We start from the raw sequence: 24,989 nt of genomic DNA, 5'->3' as shown, positions 1-24,989 counted from the left end.
GATACCTGTGCACTGACACCAGCACCTCACCTCCTCGGGCGTGCTGGCGCATCATGAAGCAGTGCAAGGAAACGAGCTGGCTCAGGTTCCTCTACTTTTCTCTTTTTGGTTTGTTTCCTTTTAACTAGAAAACACCTCAGGCAAGTCACAGAATAACCCCAGAACCAAGGGAGAGAGGCAGGCGCTCCTGTGTGAAAGGATGGGACCACTCGAGCAGAGCACTGCGCCCAAACTGGCCGCCGCTTGGCGCAGGAGGGGCTCGTTCCCTCTGCCACGGCCGCAGCACTGCGGGGTAAGCAAGACTGGCCAGAGCTCACTTACAACTACACAAGGAGACCAACTAACTGCAACGGGAGTGTGGTGCACTGGTGTAGCACGCCTTATTTGTGGAGCCAAATCGATTCGGAGCCCAGAGCGAGCAGGCAAGAAATAATGTCATAACCCACCAATCCCATTATCAACCTCCCCACTCCCCTTTGAGGAGCACATCTGAGACAGCCTTCACCAGAGGGTAAGGGCTTTCTATTTACACAGCTGTGGATCTCCAAAGATAACAGTGACTTTTTTTTAATCTGTTCCTTTTGAAGAGATAAAGTATTCAGTAGGTTGATAGAGCTTTCAGCTGCAACTCTCTTGCTTCCTCGCCCCTTAAGTCTAATAGCTCAACAGGATGCAGCTTGCCAGATCTGCTTCTCTTCCTCCTCCCCCATCATTTCTGTCATCCTTTTCAGTGCACAAGGTTTTAAAGAGCAGGCTTCAGAGTTTCTGCTTGTGGGGTTTATGGGAAGGACGCTCGTGTCTGTTGATGCTGCATTACACTACTGGTTTGTATACCAAGTCAGTATCTTCTTGCTTTTAAATGCATGATGATTCTTAATTTTTTAACTGGCTATTTGTTTCAGGAACCGTACATTTGACTTTGTGTGATGACTGCCGACTTAATGCCTTCAGCAGATACCAAAACACTTCATTCTCTTTTGGTAAACTACCTACAAATATCTATTTAACTTCCCCAAAAATATTATCTCACTGTATTGTGCATTCATGATCTTACTCTTATGCGGAAGTCACAATTTGTTACTATTAAAATCTTGTTACAGAGGATTATTTTCAAGCAGTTGTTGAATTTTAGCCTCTATGCTAGAAAAAAGGGAAGAATAGATAGAAAGCAAGGGTGTGATGGACTTATTTTCCAGGATGGTTGTCTGCATTCATACTAAGGGTATTAGATGGATTTACTTCCTCAAAGAGGAGTTAGAAGGGAGTTAGAGATAAAAGGAGGAAGATTAGTTTGACACCGAAGGACTGGGAATCATTTTTTAAACAGTATTCACAAAATAAAAGGAAAATATAAAACCTATCTTTTGTCAAGGCTTCCTTGCACTCCTCCCCACTCCAACTTATATGCATGTATGTTAGATATTCAAATAATTTATTATTGCCAAAAAGCAATACCATTAATTTGTTTTCTGTTAAAGACACAGAAAACAAATAACTCTCAGTTCTTTCACTTTGAAGTGTCAGATATCACTTTTCAGTGCAAAGTTTTATTAGCTTTAAAAGTCTTTTTCTTCCTTTGCTTTTTGCAATGGCTCTTTTTATCATGTGTCACGTTTATGGAAATCTTATCTAATATTTTGGAGTGCCCTGTTTATAACACAGAAGGTGTATTTTTAATTTATATATTTATTTTTATTTACTTTTTTCTCCTTTCTGACTTAGAAGTTTAATGAGCTCTCTCACATCTCATACCCAGGGGAGGTAAGCAGGCTCTGAGTAGGGTGCAGAAGAAACAGCAGCTGATTTTGTAGTTATTAGATCTGAAATACACTATTTCTAACAGGGAAGTTAGAGGCTATGACCCCTATAAAAATGCTCAGAAACTGATGAGAATGTCCCTGTTTGGAAGGAAGAGTAACTTATGCCACAAGTCATCCTGCTGAACTGAACAGGAAAGTGATTGTGAGTAACATCATAATATGTCAAAGAAAAGCAGTAAGGGGAAGAAAACATCATCTCCATTTTTTCAGAGTGGAAACTGAGAAAGGAAGCAGTCAGGTCAGATAAGTTTGATTCAGCAAAATGCATTCATGTTTTAACTACGATCTTAACACTCATCAGGAAAATATTTTAACACTTGAACATTTCTAAAGATAAAATAAGCACTGGAGTTAAGCTGACAGCTAGACAAATCAAGGACTTCACTCCTGATGTATGGCAAAATAGAAAGGCTGTAGCAGAACCGGGATTTTACTGTAGTCTTCCTGAACATCAGCCTAACGCATTCAGAACGTGACCCACTCTCTCTCTACGTAACGCAGCTTGGGAAAGCACCAAAGTTTGTTTCTTTTCTCTCTGTGTAGGCACAGGGTACAAGAATAGCCCTGGCTTCTCTGTAGCCAGGCACATCTACAGGAAGCTGATGGAAAGCGCTAGCATTAAACTATTGCCACTGGCACTCTGGCATCTTCCATCCTTATCCGTGCTCTGTCTGCTGAGAGCATCTTACACAGTGGCTATCTTAGGCTTCTGGATGAAGTGATAAGAGACATCAAGGCTGCAAAACAAAGCTAGAGCAGTAAGGAACTGTGAAGAAAGGAAGGAGAAAGCAGAATAAAAGCATGTGGAGTAAGAAGAATTCAAATAACTGGAGGGAACTGAAACAGGAGCTGAAGAGAGAAATGATATTTAACCCAATAAAGCTATGAAATACAGAAAGCATAAAGGGAAATGAAGTGTAAGATAGAAATCTTGTCATCAGGGACCACAGCCCTAAGTGGGAAGAAAGGCAAACTATCAAGGAAAAATAGAGAAGCTGAAGGCAAAGTTTTTCATGAAAGAATGATTTTGTGAAGGCCTTCATTTTCATACACGCCCCAATTACAGAGCACGTACAAGTCTATATCTGAGAGGACCCAGCAATCCCCGGACAGGGAGTCCCTTCGGAAAATCCCAACTCTCTTAATATGAAGAATGAAACGCATTCCATACAGGTGAGGAATCGGAAACATTATAGGTTCTTTTGCACACTGCTAACATCCTAGCATTCACGATGTTAACTGTATGTTACAAGCTGAAGATATATATTATCTATACAAAGCTTAGCAACTTCGCCATTGTCAGAACATTGTTTCTGCATTGCATTACAGAAATGTTGATAATAAATGTATTACAGCAAGACAAACAGGCTGAAAAATTGTGAAGCACTAAAGAATCTACTGTGTCTATATTTACACATCCACTCAGGAAGGATATCTTCCGTATTACACAGTTAACTTTGCAGCTATTTCCATTTTCCCCCTATAGCTTCAAAGTAGTCAATAAGCAATTGATAAATTTTCTGTCACCCTGGGCAATTAATGGGAGTTACACAGCATTGGCTGCATCAATTTCTGTGTATGTGAAGAGCAAAAAATTGATTTCACAAACTTACTGGTGCTTATTGATTTAGTGCCTGTCCCCAAGCCATTCCCATTTAACGCTTTTGTGCGGTCATTGGAAAAAAAAAAAAAAAAAATCAAGACTGTCAAATAAAAAGCGGTTCTTCAGAGCTTTATCAGCTACATTATTTTGCAAGTATTTTTAGCCTCAGCAATATGTTTTCAGGCTGAGCTTCAGGCTTGTAAGATTTTCATCATCTAGAAAGTAAGTATAAATGAACTGACCCAACCAACCATTAAGTTGGAGGTGTTTCAAAGGTTCAGCGTCCTTTTAAGAAAGCGAAATTTCCACCTACAAAAATCCATAGTCAAACTTTATAGGCTTAAGACAGTTTACAGACAAATCAAAGCACTTGTGTATCTAACCATCCAATTTGCATCTGCATACATCTGATTGACAGCTGAATACCATGAACATCGTTAAGAAATTGTTAGTCCAAGTAGCCGGATTTGTTCCCAGAACTGAGCTAGTAGCAGAGATCATGGAGAAAAAGGTAACAGAAGTAAACTGAATCTACAATAGAATAGCAGCCTTTTGGGAAATTTGTCCTCATGCACCTGAAGCTCACAGCTCATCACCCACGTTTGTGAAGATACAATAGGCAGAACAGCAAGGGAAAATTGCATTTGTATTTTTTATTTCTAGATACTAACCCAATTTTTTTAAATAAAATTGAATGGGAAATCATTTGATTTTGAACCCTCTTTAGGCTCATCCTCTTCCAGGCCTTACAGACGCTAGCACTGTGCTTTAATCTGGTTTTCAGCACAGTGATACTGTATGCATCTTTTCCCTCCTTCCTTTCTCTCCTGTAGAGGCCATTTCTAGGATCTGGCACTAGCTGTTGTGACCAACAGCAGCAAACTTTCTCAATGCTCATGAGCTTGCTGCAAGGGGCAGCCAAAGCAGCAAGGTTTAGAAATTCTAAATGAGAAAGCAATTGCCCACTTTGCGAAGAGATGACTCACCCACCGCTCTTCAAACACTGAAACAAAATTGAATTCTCTTCAAAGACACTTTTATGTGAGGAAATACATTTCATTTCAAGAGGATGTATGAAAGAATAAGTTATGCACTGACCTGTGAAGGGAGTCCAGATCAGAGATGATGGGGTTCTACCTATTTTGAAAGCTCAGTGTATATTTTTGGAGTAATTTTGTATTTGCACTTCAATATCTCGTGTCAAAAAAATCTAAGTGACAGTTTGTTTCTATGGGAGTGAAGAATATGTTCATCTTCTGATGTACACAAAAGACTAAGGTAAGAATATGTCTGTAATCACAACTCATCTAGAAAGTATGACATTGTAAGACCAGCAAATTCAATCCGTTCACATTGCCCAAGGACATACAAACGCCAGCTTCAAATAAACCGAAAGGTGCTTTAAGGTCACTGGATATGTGTAAGCGTGTCTCTTATGACCTTATTCCCCAGACCCACCAATACCTTTGCTCTCCGCAGAAGCTGTCGGTCTCCACTGAGTAGCCTTCATTGAGTCTGAACTCGCATCAGGCCAGGCACTCTGCACAAATCCACCCGTGCAGCCTCACTCCACGATTTACGATATCTGAAAAATAAAAAAGTAACAGCTTTGCAATTGAATCTTTTTTAATTATCTGTACAATGCAGTGAGATCCTCTGACAGATGAAATACAAACTAGCAGTACTATTATTCATAAAGACATAGTGAGTCCTGAGGTGAACTTTAATGCGAGTTACAGTACCGTAACTCTGAACTAACTCAAAAATGATTTCCAATTGTGTAACTGAGATCAGAAACACCAACTGAGTACTTCAAAATACTGTGAAAGAATGATAGAAGTAATTTCTAATTAGAACTAATAAACTAAAATTTAACAGGATGCCTTGTCAGTTTGATATCCACCAAGTCAATGATCCCATATCTGAATAAGAAAGACTAATTATTTAAGTGATGTTGTTGTAGTGACAGTGTCAGTTCCATAAAATGTTTCCATTTTTCACTGACAGAATAAAAGATTTCTATGTATTCTAGTAATGACTGTAAAAAAAATCTGCCCTTGAACACTAGAAGAATGTTCTCTCAAATATTTTTAAAGGAACAACAACAAAACCAAAAAACAATATTTGTTTTTCTTTCCTTATTTTGTGTAACAGATAAACATTAATACGCACTAAGTATTTCATAAAATAACATTTATCTGCTTTTAAAAAACTTATTACAATATACTGACTTGCTACTAGACAGATCATTTTCTTTCATTACAATGAGAACATAAATTACCATGACCATGTAACAGAAACAGAGATTTTAAATTATAGATATAAACAAAAGAATAGTTGAAAATCATGTCAGTTTTATTTTAAGGTGCATACAAGATGCAGAAGCTTGATTCTTTTAAGTTGCTTTGATATCTTTATGAATACAATTAATATTTCAATATATTTCTTTTAGTCCATGGCTGTCCTTCCTCTGTAGCGTACTATTCTTATGCTTTATTATGAACATATATGACTTTCATTATTTTATTAATGTATAATTTTCATAACCTAACAAATGAAAGCCCCACTGAATTCAATTTCACTCATATAAAGCTAAGAATCTGCAAGGGCCTACTTTAACAGAACAATGTAATCTGCTTATTTCATGGTCATGTGTGATAATCATACTGAAAAATACAGTAATATATGGTGGTTACTTTTCTATATCTTCTGAAATGTGTCCAGACTACAAGCACAAGGACATAGAAAGAAGGGAATAAGGTTTTCAAACCCAAGATTTGTTACTAAATTAGAGAGTTACATAAAAGATGGCTAGCATTCAGGAAGCATTTCCCTCTCTTCATGTCCCATTGCAGCATTAAAGCAAATAAATTCTATTCTGTATATGTTCCCAAGCTAGAAGTCTCATAAAATAATATACTAATTAATCTTCTTTACTCTGTCAGCAAACCTCACTCCTACCAAATCAGAGCTGGGGAGAAACAACGTGGGTTTATTTCAAACCATCAGACCACATACAACAGGAAACTTAGGTTTTTACTGCCTGTATGAGTTCACTTCCACATTTTGTAATTTATAACTCATTAAAGGCCTGATGCTAAGCCTTCTATCAAGTACCACTCACTGGTGTAAAGCACAAGCTCCTTGGCTTTGGGCAGGTGAATGCACAGGGTTATTATAACATGCCCTGACTGCCACTGAAGCCACTGTTCCTATCTATCACTTCCACACCACCTCTGTCCCCCAGCCCCCTTCACCTAACTTCCACGTCATCACCCATGGATCCACCTCTTGTACATGACTGATATGGGATGACTTACTTGAGATCGAATGGAACTACAGAGGGATGGTAGATGCTGAAGATGCCACCAGATCATGCTGCCAGACTCCTGCCTAAGCATCTTCCCTTTCCTCTCCTTGAGAGTCCCCACCTCAGTCCATGGCTCCTTTTATCTATCATACTTAATTCTTCCTTTCCTCTCAGCCCTTCTGCCCTCATACCTACCTTCTAACCTGCTTAACCTTTGTCTTACCATTAACTAACCTGTGCCTCCAGAACCATGACACATTATGGTAGTCTCAATCTATTTATTTCTTTTGTCCATTATATTCCCTTCTCACCCCATCAACTTTTGACCAAGGACCATCAAGGTTCTGATCATGATTAATCTCTATGGACTACTGTACTAATCATAAATCCATAACAAAGAATCTCTCAAAACATAAATGGCAAAGCAACACCGTTCTGGTCTACCTTACTCCAATCCTTAGCGCTACATCAATGACACAACAGTTTGCTAGCAGAGCAGTCTGCAAAGTTGCAGCAGACTCCTGCAAAGAGAGGAGAACACTTTGGAAGGGAATTTAATGGCTTCAAGCACCTTAATTCCCATGTAAGCCCCTCAGGCACAGTCAAGGAAGCTGATTTTCAGAAGCTATTGATTCCATTGCTACCCCCCACTTTCCCTCCCACAAACCACACACATTTCTGCTTTCTCACATTGGGCATTCAACAATTTTCAAGACTCAGCTTAACCTTGATGACATATTCTTCACAAGAATGAATCTCACTCTCGTTTTGTGCTCCAAACTGTATTGCTGACGAAGGGTTAAGTAATGGCAGAATGTAAGAACAGGCATCCAGATCACAAACATTAAATACAATCAGTTGCAAAAGTAATTAATGATTAAAGCATGCAGCAGATTTCAAATCAGTTCAGATCACAAGGATTCTTCTGCCCATAAGCTCTCCGTTCACTAATGAAAACTAAGGTACAATGTTTGGAGGGTGCTACAATCCTAAAACTAATTATTTTAGATATAATCAGGTAAGATACATGCTAGTTTAATCTATCTGGTTGATAGCTAGAGCATAAGGGGATAGATACAGGGGACAGAGCGAGCTAGTTTCACAGGCCTTGGATTGATCTACCGGAGAATCCATGTTGTCTCACAACCTTTATGTTCGTATTTTGTATTACAACTAAGGAGATACGTATCATAGCCTTTTGGTGAAGGCCACAGACTGGAGTTCAGGATCCGTGCACCAGTACATGAAAGAAACACAACAGAACTAGTAGTAGGCAATCCACTTAGCCTTTAAGTTAACAGTCTTCATGAACCAGATACCAATGGTGGTACAGTTTCTTTATCGTGTGTTTTAGGTTGCGTCATTACGTAGCACTGAGCATACTGAAGTCCTAACCTGACCTGTGCTGGCACCCAGGAGCCCCAGTACAGTGATACTGGTACAGGGAACTAGCACACCGCAGTAATACTTGACAGGAAGGTTCAAATTCATACTGGCCACTACAGCCAGTAGAAGGAATCTGATGTCTATGTGATGAGTGGTTCACCCTGGGAAAGAAGGACGTTACTTACTCTTCCACAAATCCCCACAGCCTTGAGATGTCCCTGCTGGTCTGCAGAGAAAGTACCTAGATCGCTATAAAATTTCCATTAACAAAAGCTTCTGCTTTCCAACATGATTCCTATTTTAAGCCTGCAATTCTTAATTTTTGGACTCTCCTGGCCTCCTTGCAACAGATTGACAGAGATATGGTAACAAAAACTTAATACCATTTTTATGATGTGGTCATGGTTTGGACTTGTGCCAGACAGGAGAAAAACTAACTAGTGCATATCTGTTCAAGGCAATCACCATAAGCTCAAAGGACTAATTTCAGAAGTTTTGAGGAAGAATTCTCAAAAACAAAACAAAACCCCCCAAAACACACACCTCCAAACTGCATCCCTACAGCAACTGTTGCAATCAAAAGACCTGTCAGAATAGTCTTCTTTGTGTTGCTCTGTACTGTTTGAAATGATTAAGAGATACAGAGCATTTAGGAGAAGTCATCAGTAAAAGCTTCACAGGAAAACTGATAACCGTTTTCCCAGGAAGAAAGGCTCAAGTGCTTTTGAAATATACCAAGCATTGACCATATCTAAATCAAAACACCATCCAGAGGAGGACCATCAGATTATAGCCTCAGCAGACATGAACCAGCATAACTGCCTTGAGTTGAAGAATTAATTAATTAATTTGGGGCTGTACTGTATCAGCTTGAGTTTACAACAGTCAAGAAAACAGTCATGAGGTGTATTTAGGGGTCACACATTTCAAAACTGTTTAATACTAAAAAAACTTTATAGAAGTTTTAGGACTAAGTCCAGGCTCTTGTTGGTATTTTAAGCTCTAGCTCCCACTGAAATGAAGCACTTCAGTCCCATTTCCAAAAGCGATTAAAATGTGAGTCAACTTTGGTTCAAGAAACAGTCAGACAACTGGAAAATAGTTACATGCTAAAACTGTACTAAGAACAAAGTAGTATGCCATACCTATCATGTAATTCATTCACAGTACAAAAGAAATTACATTTTAATAATATTATGTATATTACATTTACTCAATGTGTATGATTTATTATTAAAACAGTAAAATGAAATATTCTGCTTAATCAAACACATTCAAAGTAACTTCCTTGGCTGAAAAGGCAAAACCCAATTTTCTTTTTAGCTCTCCATGAAGATTCTTTTACACACACTCACACACACACAGACTTTGACCACTTTCCATGACGAAAGCACTTTCTGTATGGCATAATTTCCACCTTGCCCCATTCACTGTTCAGTGCACTGAGCTTCTGCCCCAATTAATCCAGCTTTGCAACAGGTCTAATCGGAAGTCCATTAAACTGAACAAAAAACCTTGGAGTGACTTCTGCGAGCTTTAGATCATCTCTCTCCAAACAGCAAGTAAAAACAGGAATACCATTTAAAAGGTCTGATTCAGACACCATTAATTATGAAGCTGAAGGTTTGTGTGTTGATCGGTGGTCTTAGGACCAGAATCAAATTCTTTGATTTCAAAATTCTATCTTTTCTAATAAAGAGCAATGTAAATGCAACACAAAACACTTGATAAAGTCTGATTATTTATTCACACGTCTCCAATAGCAATTTGAAGAAACACTGAGAATATATATAATTTTCAGATCATTCAGCTTTTCTTCTCCAGACTCAGTTTTCAGCAGCTCTGATCTCACAGAATAAGGTTTTGTTGATTTTATAAGAATTGTATGGACATTTAAACATTTATCTCAGAAGTTGTTCAAACCGTCCTATTTTTTCACTGAACCCCATTCTCACAGCACATATGCAACACTAAGCAAGATCTGAAGAGCAGGCTGCGCCCACAGGGAACGACGCAACCCTGCGACTGCCCGTCCTGTCTCAGCTGCCCCCGGCGAGCATCTCGGCTCAGGTACCACAGCACGCTCTCGTCTACCTACTGCTTCTCACCACCCGTCAAAGGTAATGCAGGTAGTACTGCACAGTACCAGGTGGGCGTAGAAAGAATTATGCTTAGATGGGTGCTTCCTGTCAATGTTAGCATGTTTAATAACCTTTTTGCTACAATGATCTGTTAATTGATTTTTGTCACTCACCTTTCACTTCCGCTCTCTCTCTTTCCTTGAACTGTATCTGAGTCCAAAGCATTTAGCTAATGACCTTAAGCTAGTTTTTCTAACTATAAATTCCTCTGCAAGAATATACTGTATATTTCAAAATTCTAAGCTTGCTTTATGTGTAAAGAGAAAATGAAAAAAAATTACGGTATTTTTAGTTCTAATCAAAACCATCATCAATATTAATGAAAGATCTGATAAATTCTCATCCAAACATCACCCCAAAATTCTTGTCAATATCTTTAAAAACTGTTTTTAAACTAAAAGTCTTGATCATTACATTGATAACTTAATAATGTCTTTAGCAAAAGTAAACACATATTCTAAAAATTTCAAAGGAGAAAACATTCTTTGGGCTTTTCCTTTTCAATAAAGATTTTTTTAGGGGTTTGGGGGTTTAAAGGTATTAATTAGCTGCTATTTCAATGGACGTACTATATCGGCAATTTAAGATTCTGTTGTCTTGGAAAGAATATAAGGAAAATAGATTGTCAGAGAGAGAATTTCAAGAAAGAAATGAAAAAACTTGACATAATGAGAAATGAAAACTCTCAAAAACTAGTTCTCATTCTTCTCTCCCTGAGTTCCAGCTCTGATTTCACCCTGCCACAGAAGTTTTCTATCCCCACTGCTAGCACACCCTTTAACCGCACAGCCCTGCAAGGCTGTGAAGGTCCTTGAGTTCCAACTCCTGCTGCTGCCCACTGCTGCAGAAACTCTAGGAGCCCCTGCCACGAGCCAGCGATTAGGAGCGTTTCGCACTGTGCACAGTGCTCCCTCCCCTTTCTATCACCTCTTTGCCTAGACCTTCGAGTCAGAAAGATGGCTAACTGCTGATTCATAAGGGCTAGACCCCTCTTTTGTGTCCTTTTACCCAAGACAGCTTAATCCTTATCTGCACCTCAGCTTAAGTCTTTACGAAAGGCATAGCAGTACCGCATCTTCTCTGGACTATTAGTAAACCTACAGGCATTTCTTAAACAGTTGCTGCCTATCATGTTAGCTGCCGTAGAGATGCAAAGGCAAGGTTACAATGCAAGTTACATCCCTCTCCCATATTGCACGCATATGAACATATTCCCCTCTGGTCTTTCTCCAGATGTGCCTTCTGTCTCTGTGGAGGACCACGGCACACAGCTGTGTGCATCACTTAAGGTTCTGCAGAGCTTGCAAAAAATAGTAGCATCTCCAATCTCTTCCAAACGCTCCAAAACACTTGTCGGCAAACAAAAAGTTTGAGAATCGCGCTGCCGCAGCCTTTACATTAAAATCTGACCAGTCACCACTTGCTAGTGATTAAAATATCTGTAGCTTTTATCCTGAGTACATAGACACAGGGTCCAGAAGTAAAAGACTTTCAATCCTCAGAGCTTTACAAGACTCTCAGTCAATGGAGTGCTACCGCTCTCCCACAAACACGGATCAAAAAATTTACCTCACTGAGCTCAGCCATATTTTTACTTTAAAACAGTATTCAAATTTAAATCCAAAAAGCTACTAGGTAAACACTAATTGTACAGGCTGACTCTGGATGCAACAGTTGCATCTGTTCTTATTCTTTAAACACAGCATAAACATTCTTTTATGGACCAAATACTACTTTAATGGACACTTCCCCTAGTAAGTAAAATTGGCACATTACTATCCTACACTCAAAGCCGTATCGATAAGAGGATTAAGCCCTCATCAGACACATCCGAGTCCTACACCACAATCTCGCGGTCCCCACTGACAGGCTCACCTGCAGACAGCGACGGGATGTGTTCCGACACAGCAAAACCTTCCACTATTGCTTCAGAAAGGGCTGCCGACAACATCTGGAAACTGCCATTCCCTTTACCATTTTTTCTGAATGTTTCTAGGCTCTTTTGGTTGGACTATAGAGCTCTAATGTAAGTAAGCATGCAATCAAAGCCTATCCAGTCGAATTTCTTACATCTCTTGTGTTCACCGGGCCAAAAACAAATACTAGAGTAAAGGACAGTGGAGAAAGTCAGTTCTGCTAAATATATTGAAAATAAGCTTAAATATTACTTTTCTTCTATTGAGCCAGCTGATTTCAGTGCCATCGAACTCTGAAAAAGGAAGCACTCGAAGTCAGAAGTGTTGTGTCATCATGATGAACCATTCCCTTACTAAAGTAGACCATGTAGCAATGATCTAATCAAAAATTGCTGACACTTGGGTTAGAAACAAGCAAATATGTTAATTCAAGAGGTGAAATGCACCACTGCTTGCCTGAATTCTCAAGTTACAATCTGCAATGAGGAACGAAAGGCTGAGTGGGGAGCAGTTTCCTCGTTAGCTTCAAGCCTGTGAAGTCATCTGTGGTCACTATTCTCACCTAGAAAAATAATCAGGTCTGTCACTCCTCTACTTTCCCTTCAAAAGGATCACAAAACAGATGCTGTGGTTAATTTTACACATGGCGCTCAAACTGCCTGATGTGTGTCCTTTCCATGATCAGCAGCAAAAAGAAATCTTTCTACCACAGTCACTTCCACTTGTCTTTCTGTTCTAGTGAGAGGAACCATATTTCCTAGGTAATGTGAAAGACATTTTACACCTTTGCCCTCCTGTAAAAGTAATGGTAATTCCTAATCTTATATACACATGAAAGGAACCCATATAAGATACAAGGTGTAAATATATTGATCGTTACTCTAGAAATGATCTTTCTTCTGTTGTCAGTCCTTGCTCTCCCTATCTTTAGGGACAGAACAAATATGAAAGAAAAACTGTTATGCTCTCAGGTCCTTTCCTTTCACTTGATCTCACTCCATTTTTCCCTTCCTTGTGTAAAATAGATTTTTTTTTCTCTTTGGTCTAGTCTGCTACTTCAATCTAACTTCAATGTTACACAAGTCTGAAAAACTGATAACCATAGATGGCTAGGCTTTGGCTTCTGCGATAAGAGAGAGTCTCTCAAGCCTCATTTTGAAAGGATCTTTCATAATGAATTTTGTAGCTTATGGTTTTCATGCAGTGCTTTGCTTTTATTGTTAGAACAAATGCCTGTCAGTAAGGGGAAATCGTCACTGAAACCTTGATAATGTACTTTATTCTGCAGTTCTTAACAGATTTGGAGTAATCTAGCTCTGCATTTGTTTGATTAATGCTACATTGCATTTCATGCTGGTCATCCAGTTATCCTAAGCTCTTCACCGAAATAACAGGAGCTTAAATAATTTTCTATTCCTTTAAAATTTGAAGATTGAAACAGACAAGATAAGAGCTTAAATCCATTTGATCTGTTCCGCGAAAATTGTCTTCCTTTACACGATACCAATCCCATATTTTCTCTATTTTAAAAAAAATATACTAGAATTACAGCTATCATAGTCCATCCTTAAAGTCATGGAAGGAAACAAGAGGTATCTACACATTTTGCATAGCAATGAAACTAACAAACAATGGGTTTCTTCCATGTCTGCAAACAGATAAACAACTATCCTCTGGATGCCAGAGCTTTTGCTTTGCTAATGAGTTACTGTTTGTGTACTTCTAGGAATAAGGTAAATTTTGCATTGCAAAACAGTCATGATGTCTATGTATTTAGTTTTTATAATGGTAGGAAAACCTGTGAGCACATTCTGACTTTACTCTGTTCCCCAACAGTGGGCACAGTTGTTTACGCACAAGAAATCCAGTTTTCAGTGTTAGAGGTGGATTGTTCCAACAGGCTCCCATGGGAGTTGGGCGTAGGAGGACTTAAATTCTAGTGAAGTCAATGGCAGCTCTTCTAGTGACCTTGACAAGTTTTGTGTCACTTCCACGATGAAATTAAGAAACAATCTGCCACTTCCCTTGTGATCTGTATCACAGAACTGGTTACGACTTCCCTGGGCTTCCCAGTGACAAATAGCTGCTCAGGAACAGCAGTAACAGGGTTCTTACAAGAGAGCTGCACAGAGTACAGCACCATGTGAAAGCTTCAGGAAAATCCTACAAAAACCAGAGGGGGGATTTGTGACTTTGTGTTTATAGCAGGGCACTTTCTCCTTATAAAGTTGCTTTTGTGTGTCATCGATTTTGCAGTTTATTATTACAGTGTCTTACAAGAGAAATGGCAGCCAACTTTGACACTGGGAGACATATTAATGGCATGGACCTTGGCAAAATGGGCATGAGGACAGTTATGAATCAGGCTGAGCTCCTGCATTAGCCTCCCATCGCTCGCCTTGTTTTGACAGAGGAGCAGGTCCTCCAGCATCCTCCAGCTCATGTGAACAGTTCCACAACCATGGATTTCCCTTCTGCCCATGAAACAAATTCTGCGTCTTCAAAAGATGTCACACAGGTTCCAAGTAACACTATTGCATGACTTTACAACGGCATAATACATTAAAAAGGAATAAAAGCTGGTTCTTCTCTTAAAAAAAAGATACAGAAAGTTATGTTTCTGTAGTCAGCTGCGATTAGTTCTAATCTAGCTCTCTAGAGGAGGAGGACATGACATTTAAGACATTGAGACCCTCTATTCCAAAAGGCTTATTCCTAAAAGCATTGAGGGGAAAAATTGATTCTTTTGATCTTGTATTTTAATCTTAAATTTTAATTTGAACCATGAAATTTTAATAACTGTCCTCTAGGTTTCAAAGAGAACAGCACTAAGTATTTCCTGCACACTGCACACTACACATGTAAAGCCAGATCCCTTTGTATCTGCAAGAACTGTGCTGGCTGCTTATTAAATTAGTAATGACCAGCAGTAAATGGTTTTCAACCCCTCTGAGTGTGCTGTCTTAAGCCAACAAAAATAAAATCACTGTTGTCCATGTAGGGCTTTTATTTTCATAAACATCATGGCATTTAAAAATAATTATACATATCACCTTCATATGGGTTTTTGCAAAAATGCAGGGTTTCCCTGATGATTTGCTTATCAGGTTTCACAATGTTGAAATGCAAAGTAATTGCTTGCATCCTTCCAAGATCTAAAAAGCTGATAATGAATTTTATATGGTACAAAGGAACATGTACCAGCTGGTGTTGTAATTTCACTATGCAGCTGGTTAGCAACAAATCTTCTTATTTAACATAAGCCTGAGAGAAGAGAGAGTTAGCTCAGTTAAAAGGTAGTTATTACAACCTGAGCACTTGCCACAGCATTTTTTTAAAGTGACCAACAGCTCTATTTTTCAAACAGGAGATGTAATTTTTCTCTAAGCAAAAAGGACAACCACATGATCTGGTCTAACGTGCCCATCTTCTCTTGCCACATGGCAGAGGACTACCTGCAAGCAGGAAAGTGATCTTCAGCAGCACATGGAGTTCACGCCATACTCTGAGAGCATCTTTGGCTTTTTACACTTTCAGTGGTAGCAAATGTAATTCCTGCTGATAGCATAATTACACAGAATAGAAGGAACCACTTAAAAAGTTGAACTTGAATTCATTTTACACTATCAGCTGTTTGCCTACATTTCTTAGTTTAAAAGGCCAGGAAGGTTCCTAATGTTTGCAAAATGTACTACTACAGGGAGGTTAAGGCAGAAAAATGTATTTCTGAGGCAATAAAGATTTCTTTCATTTCCAATTCCCCTTAATGTAGTTGCTATTCATGAAGAAATTGCCTTACTTTTTCCAGGGGGGAAAAAAGACTTTTTGGCAAATTGTTCCACCCCAGGATGCTACTTTTAAATCAAATTTGCTTGTGGACAAAGGCAGGACAACCTTGTACTTCTTACAACTGGCTCTGGCTTCAGCCAAATTCAGGTAAATATGGGTTACGGCAATTTTACCAGATGCAAAGCTGGAGTTTTTCTGTTTGCTGCTCTAATGAGAGATTGGGAAAAAACACCAAGGATGTTTAAACCAAAGAATGCAGTACTAACAAGTTGTTAAAGCTGCTTACCACTGTATCTCACTGGTACAAAAGTATAGCCCACGTGCCTCTACTACACCAGTCCTGGAGCAGCACAGCACTGTCCTAAGCACTGGTGTCACCACTGCTCCTATTCCCTCATCCTGCTGTCAACTGTCATATAGGACAGCGTGGAGAATGAGACTGTGGTGCATCCTCCCATCTCCCGGAGACTCAAGGGCAGATCCCCACCCCTGTGGGTATTACACCACCGCCCTGGGGACGCTACTGCGGGTGGAACAACACAGCAAGGAAATCAGAAATGCTGTGTGAAGGTCTGAGGCAAAGGCTGAATGAGGGATCCAGGGATTAAAAGTATTCTCTGGAAATAAAAACTTAATTCAAAATTAATCTGTTTTTTCTTATGGTTCTGTAAATAAAGATCCCTAATTCCAGAGGGGTGTATAACAGTTTATTTACCTGCTGTTCCAAGATATAACACAAAGGTATTGAGAGGCTTTGTCCTGAATCCTTCTCAAAGTCCTTCCTTCGGTGGTCTAGGTGGAGATCAGCCATCAGGAGGGAAAATTTTAAGACATTTTAAGGCAATTTGCTTTGAAAATAGATCACTCAAAGTTATCGGCATCTTGAGTGTGAGTTATTAAAAGTGGATGTAACAACAGTAAGAGGACAAAAATGTTTATTATATGATTGTGGATTCATTGTATGTTATTTCTCAGATTGATATTGCCAGTGACTGACAAAATAATTAATTCTTCATTTCTGCTAAACAGGAATTTTGGCAGTTGGTAATTACAGCTTTTGAAAATGGAGTGAAAATTCAAATTTAATATTCAGCCTTTCCACCAGAGATCACCAAAAGGCTATCAAACATTTTTATGATTCTTTTATCATCATATGCTCAAGTTCATGTTAGCAAAATCACTTCATTCCAATTTTGAACATGCACAGGGGATGCGTCGAGCAATATAAATCTAAATTAAGAATACATGATTAAGATAAAAGTCTCTCTGTATTTCTCACAGGCTCCTCCATTCAATCAAGACTAAACCCCACACACCAGCAAGGCATTTAGAAGTCGGTGTTCACCGAGGCTGGCAAGGGTACTGCAGACACCAAGCACAGAGCACCCTACCCAAAAGGCACCCAAACGTAACAACATACACGGAGAAGTATAAACCAGCACAGGCAGGTAGGGCGGTGGGTTTTGTTGGTTTGTTTTAAAAGCCAAGACAGCACATGAACACATAAGCAAGTACTAACACGCTGAACTGAGAAAGCCTTCCAAGGGAGAGAATAACCCCTAATACAAGATCAATGGACAAAGGCAACTTTCCAGCTGCAAAGAAGGAACCGAGAGCCACAGGGGACGACGGGGTAAAACAGCACCAGTTCGAGTCCAGCGCGGCAACGCATGGTGCCCAGCAGAACACCTCCCTCGCTCTTCCTCTCCCCCCAGCTCGGCTCCCACACGCGCCACCGGCTGCACGCCAGCAGAAGGCTTGCCTGCAAAGCCAAAGACTTCCAAATCTAAAGCTACTCACAAGGATCAGGACTTGCCTGTACATGTTTGATTTCGTTCTGCCAAAATCTTACATTGATGCATGTTATTTTCTGCAGTACATCACTTACATGAAAGCTGTCGCTGCTTTTCTACTTTCGCTAATTCTGCTTTAATTAAATTGTATTTAAGAACACATAGGAGAACATGCAGAACAATCACAGACGAACATCATCATCAGTTCCAGCTACCAGGAAAATTGTTTTTAATCGGCCCCAAATAGATTCAGGGAAAGAATTCTGTATTTCTAGAGTAAACTGCTGCCTTTTTTTTCCTTTTTTTCTCCTCCAAAGGCATTCACACGGAGAGCATTTTAATTTTCCACACTATAGCTATGTTGACCTTTCAGACCTTGCAAAGTAAAGTATTTATGATCCTGGGTTTTTTTTATGGTATTGTTTCAATATTTTTGTAACATTTGTATTTCTTGCTGATGTTTTTGGCATTAAAAATCACTCAAGCTGTGCTGAAATATAATGATATTCACTGAACCATAGTATGGAAGGATAATTCAGTTCAGAGAGGTTATTCTAGCTCATCATGTACACAAAGGCTTGAAAGAAAATGCTGAGGATTCTCAGTTCTTGACATGTGCACTATTCAATCTCTCTCAAAAAAAAAAAAAAAAACCCCACAACGTGACACAGAGAAGACTCACTTACATATCGAAATATGCAGCTTTATGTCTGCAGAGCCAGCCAGGCAAAACAGGTATCCAAAATGCACATATAAAACCACCTTTTATGGTCTTCCTAGAAACACACCATCTTTTAAATTCGATTGATCATGGCAGACTCAAGTCTGTGAGAATCTCCTTTTTTTTTTCTTCCACTAGCAGAGCCTGTCACCCATTAACCCATCCCATCTCAAAATACTGTAAGCAAAGTCTCAAAGGTCACCATGCTGATTTGCACATGGGCTGTGCTGTGTTTTACATTTACCCCTGTCTTCTCCCCTTTAAGCCTTATCATCCCTTCCTGCTCCTTGTCTTTATCTTGTCTTTTCCTCCCTCTGCCTTCACTATTGCCTTCAGTGGCAGTGATGGGAACTCACGTGGAGGAAGAGATCTGTACTTCATCATCCTGACCATTTTGAAGCTTGTGGTCAGTCTGCTCTTCTGTAATGAGTTTCAAAACTTTATCCATATATCTACCCCTGAAGTTGACCCCTTTGCAAACTCTAAGGGGATCAACGACAGGAAATTAAGACATCTACCCGGGTTTTTTCATTCAATTCCACTGGTGCCCTTTAAATGTTAGTCCAAAACCTTGACTCTGATCCAACATACTATGTATTAGAGAGAAGCAATGGTGCAAGTAGAGCACCAGATGGATGATCTCTCAGCTGCTCATTTGCTGAAGAGCCAGGACATCAATTCTGCTCTAATTTCAATTGGCTTAGCATGGTGGTCATAGCTGGAGGAACCAAAGTGCAAGAATCAAAAACAGAACTCAAAATACAGATTTAAATCTTGTTTACAGGAGAAGCCAGGTTTCTCAATCTTAGCACTGCAAGTTGGAAAGCCAGCTCCAGTTTCAAAATCCGTGCCTTGAGCTGTCCCTAACTGTATGTTAATTTAATAGAAGCTTTCTAGCCTTCTAATAGACTCTGAAACAAGAGTACATGAATGCAGAATCTCTTCTGTCTTGGCATCATTTGCCCTGCAGCCAATTTGTAATTTACAGTGGCACGAGGTACAAATTTGACCCTTCACAATAGTCTGCACAGTGACTGAAGAGCTAGTCCACACCAGGCTCGGTTGCATTTCTAAACAATACTACCAAATAGAGTGCGTTCTGGCCAGGCTAGAACATTTAAGTAGTCAATATGGTAATCCCTATAGATGATAACGTAGCAAGGACTGCACTTGATTTATTGCTGTGATATACAATAAGAGAATATTATAAAAAACAGATAGTGAAACTTCACTGGATGTAGGCCGTAAATTCTCCTGTCTTATTTTACAGCGGGGAGCCGCTGGCGACGGGCGCCCCGGCGGCGCGAGGCTGACCGCTCCCTGCGGCCCTCCCGGCTCCGACGAGCCGCTCGCGGGGAGCCCTGGCGACCTGGCAAGGGGCCGCTGCCAGCCAGCCCGAGCCCCGCGCTCGCGGCGGGATGCGTTTGGGCAGCTGATGGACCGCACGTTCGAGTTGGTTGGTGGCGGCCCGCGGGCGCAGGGCTTGCGCACTTCCCCAGGGGCAGCCGGAAGAGATCACACCGCACCAGATTGCTCAGACGAGAGCGAAACGGCTCCGGCACGGGGACAAGAAACGATAGCAACGAGATGGGGCTCGGAAAGCAAGCATTCCTTTGCCGACAAACAGTAAACCGAGAGGCTGTAAAACCAGATTATCACCCATTTTTAATGTTGGTCTCAGTATATAAAAAAAGAGGATGCCGCTTTTTTCTTAGATATTTGAGAAGGCTCCTCTCAGGAATTTTGAATAGTTGGGATAAACTTAATTTCTAAAGAAAAAAAGTTCCTGCAAGAACAGGTTTACGCACTGTACCACTTCAAGAGCTCATCACTCTGAAGTACAGGCCCGCTGCAATGTAATTCACTGCCCAAGACAGGAGAGCTGCTCTGACAACCTGTCTGCAGTCCCAAACCCAGTAATTGTTACTAAAGAAGAGAGAAGAGGAAACTGTAGGTGGTTTCTCCCATCAATATTGGTATTTATCGTTGAATCAACTACAGTTATCTAGCATTACCATAAGAAAAAGGAGACAACGTTTAATGATGGCATACGTTAACCGACAAAATACCATGCACCAGCTCAACATAAGCACTTTCCCCTCAAAACAAGGTTTCGATTCTGAATCAGAGACTCCACTGACTCCTGTTTACAAGCAGCGCCACTCACCTGCCCGTCTCTCACAATGACCATCCAAAGGGGTATTAATTAATAAAAACGTAGGAAAAGCCATAGGAACAATTTGGTAAGAAATTTGTTTAACTATTGTGAGGACAGAGCTATATCTGGATTACACCAACACAGACATGCTTCCAAATTTTTTGCCCAGAGGTATTCCCACTGGTTTACATGCTGATTCTGATTAACGCTAAGGTACTTTGATATCATTCTGTCAATGTGAAAAATTCTTACAAGTCAGCATTTCATTTCTACCCTCTTCATAATCTCTTTATAATGCCAGAATTATGTGAAATGGCGTCCTCATAAATCAAAACCCAAAACATAGCAAAAATCAAACCTTGAAGAGCCAGATCTTCAGAATCGCATTTTGAAACCCAGAATTATATAGAGGACACAGATTGGATATCCCCTGGTTTGACTGTTTATAATTACTTGCACATTGTCCCAGCCAGCAAAGCCCTCGCTATACTTTTCAGACATAGAACTTGCACCCAAAAATGAGACAGCAACACAAACGTTTAATTTGTTCTGAAAAATCATCCATGAATCACAGACTTCCCCGGAAATCTACTTTCATGACTCACAATATCCACATTTACTACTTAGGAAGTTACATGCACAACTAATTTATTGTTGCCACACTACGCAAACAGAAACAAAACTTTACTTTGATTGAAACATATTTTTAAACTTCTACATCTAGCAAGCAGAGTTCAAAAACCTGATTCTGAATCCAGTGGAACTATCACAAGAAATGTGCTCTCATAACACAACCATTTAAACAGAGAAGCAATGTATCTCACCAGAAACAAGCTGAGCACAACAGTGAAATTAATTACTCATAATATAAAAGCAGACTACACCAAGAGTATGAAAATGAGCAAGACTTGTGTTTTAATGTTCAGAAATGAGCTTATGACTTAGCACTCAGAACCAATCAAGGGAGCAGAGGAGCTGCCTTCCCAGGTGAGGCTAGCAAGGATCAGACTCTTCACCTCGGCAAGGAGAGGCTGGAAGGTCTTTCCTGAGGAAGACCATGGTTTACAGAATTCACAAATGCAAAACCCTTCTTCATCACATCCTAAAATAATAGACCTAGGGACAGTCAATGAAGCTAGGAGTTAAGAACAGATCACTGATAGGAAAGATACCTCTCTCCTTAGGGTTTTAACCTACTAGACAGTTGCTTTGGGGAACTAAAACAATATGAAGTGGGATATTTGGTTTTGTCCTTTATATCTTGCTTTACTGTAGCTATTCCCACAGACTCCGCTCTGTTACTTACAAGTGACCCTAATACTCATCAACAGCAGTAGCACTAGTAAGGAAAGTCTCCATTATTTATTTATACAACAGGTAACACAAAACTTCCCATACACCTCCCCCAAAATTCCTGCCAAGGGTTCAAGCATTTTAGCAGAGCAAATTTAGTACAAATAAACAACTTTAAAATAATATTGAGGCTATAACAAGCGGAGGCCCCAGAAACAAGGGTAACAAGGACAAGCTGAAGGCTTTCCATGCCTGAGAACCAGCCTCGCTATAGCAATGCACAGTTAAGAGTCCGGTCTGGTCTTATGCAAGGAAACTTCCATCGATCTGTGGGAATAGGATCAAGCTATAAATCATTCTAGAAGTCCTTTGCTCAAGAGCAGCAATAAATGCAACACTATTATTAATTACTAAAGATCATTACCATCTATTAAGATCCATTTTCCATCTGATAATTCTCTTACTAAATTTTTTTAATAGGAGAATTGATTTATTGACTTGTATAGTATCAATTACACAGATAAACTGTACAAAGGCTGCAGTGAGAGACTGGATTTCTTTTTATTCCTATCAGAGAAAGTCAGTGAGGCTACTTCTCCTATGTAAAGGTCAATATCTGATCACAAGCTGAGTTTGAAACACAATGATTTAATGAGACATATCCTAAAGATGCAAAATCTTTTTACTTCTGATAGGCTGCTTTCTTCCTTAATTTGACATACTGAAACGTGTTACCCAAAATGACCTTTCCTACAGTTAATGAGGGTAAGATCTCGGGATGTCCAACTTTTATTTAGTATGAGATCACACCAACATTGACTGAAGATTAATGCAAAAATGTCTTTGACTACCCGTTTAACAAGTCTATTTCTTCTCTGCTTTACTATATGAAGTCTGACTTCAGTCAACTTTATCTTCTTATTACAGGACTAATGAGATATTTCTTAGGTAATTCTTGCTTGAAAAATTAGAGACAGGATAAAAATAAAAAGAGCACAAAAGCATCTACTACACTTTCATTTTAGATATCTACATACTCTTGTGTATGCCATTTGCAACATGGGTTATCTAGTCACCTAATACTCCTCTGAACAACTGAATCTCTCTCCTTCCAACTCCTTCCCAAAAATAAACAGCAGACTGCCAAAAACAGTGCCCATTCCTCTCCTGAAACATCCGTGTATTTCTCAAAAAGGTAAGAAACATAATAAACTTTTTGTTGTTATTTTGATAAGCATTTAGGGGAGAAAACACATATGAACACCTGTTTATACAAGTCGCTGTACCTATTGGAAAAAATAAATAGTGCCAAAAAGCTCACAAATACAAAATGCACTTGGTAGAGCTGCCCTGCTGAGTCGAGATATTCAGGAGGTGAAGGGAAACTGAGGAACATTAAGACCAAACCAGTGCAACACAGAATTGTATGAGCTCCTCTGGGAGCTTCAGTGGAGCTGAAGAAGCTAGGGAGAACTTTTTCCCCAATGCTTTGACATTTTATTCAAAGTATATTTCAAGGTATATTCAATAATCAAAAATCAATGGACTGAAGCACTTTAAAACAGCCCAAAATAGAAGTTCCAGCTGCTCTTTCATTGCTGTCTGTTGCAATGAAAGATTGCAATATCTAATTTGAGACTGAAAATGAAAATGGGAAAAAGCTAGATGTTTAATCTCATAAAACTGGTACACCAGTTAAAAAGAGACAAAGAGAGGGAAGATTACAAAAAAAATCCCACATTCTCTCCTCTGCTCAGTGCCAGGTACAGCAGCAGGAAAAGAGGTTTTTCTTGTTCTCAGCTGCCAGTGGTCTCTGGGAAGAAATCTGTCTGGGAGCAAAGACCGAGGACACATGAGAAACCAGCTCGTGCCTCTGCTGCACCTCTCTGCCCCGTGCACACAGCACGCCGGGCGGAAGCGGACGGGGACGGACATTAGCTGCACTGGCATCATTGCAGCTGGACATGCAAGAACATCCCTTTGCATTTTAACAACTAGGTGTCCCGAAGGAAAAGCAAAGCACAGCTGTGTCTTTCTGTCCCACTTTTTCCCCAAGCTTTTGTTCCAACTTCAACAAGATGTCAATAAAGTGACTTTTGAAACCACTGTCTTTTAGAGAAGATGAATTTGCTCACTGATCATTTTCTGCAATTAGTCATAATTGCTAGTAACATACGTAAGAGGAAAAAAAGATACAGAAACAGACTAAAGAAACAAACCATAACCAGTTCTATGAAGACCCTCAAAGCGACAACGCCTTTTCATTCTTATAATTACCTAGGTAAATATCTGTTTATTTTCAGTTGCTTAACAAATTTAAATAGGAAGTACCTGAAGATATAATAATTGCTCGTTCACTTTACACACACTATAATTCATTCAAAAAACCCCCATACTTGGCTAGATATCCAGCACTTAACAGTGATTTTATAGCACGTGTAGATGTTGACAAATTATGTTGACATGAACTGACCATGGATATATATTCAAAAGGCAATTAGGATTTTAGCTTCTTCCTTTAACTGTGACATGGGAAATTACAAGTAAATTTACTACAAATAAAAGGGGTAGAAAAAGTTGTATTTTCAAGCGTTGTTTAAATACGTAAAAAAGAAAAGACAAATGGAATTTTCAGACATGCTTAGTATAGGCACCTAGCTTCTACAGGAACCGGAATGTTTATGTGAAACCAGCAGGTGCAATTAACTCTTTTAGGCTTCTTAAGCAGATGAAATCTTCCCCAGATGGTTAATGGGGAAAAAACAAAACCAAAAAACATTACAACTAAGAAAATAAAACACCAGGCAGGCTAAATAAATGGAAGCAACAACATTATCAATACCAGTGTGGCCAAGACATGCCTGCACAGAGATTTAAATGAGTGGAGTTTGAAAGCGAAAGAGAGGAACAGAATTGCTGCTCTTCATTTAAGACAGCTTAGTCAGCTCACACAGCAGTTTTCCTCCTGGAAGTTTTTTGGGGGGGGAAAGAAAGCAAGGAGAGAAGAGCAGCAAGGAAGGAAACTAGCCAGGCTGAAGCAGCGCCGAAAGGATGTCCCT

The sequence above is a fragment of the Apteryx mantelli genome, chromosome 14 (genome assembly GCF_036417845.1).
Source record: "Apteryx mantelli isolate bAptMan1 chromosome 14, bAptMan1.hap1, whole genome shotgun sequence".
NCBI classification, from domain to species: Eukaryota; Metazoa; Chordata; class Aves; order Apterygiformes; family Apterygidae; genus Apteryx; species Apteryx mantelli.
The sequence above is the reverse complement of the archived record's forward strand: the minus strand, read 5'-3'. Positions refer to the sequence as shown.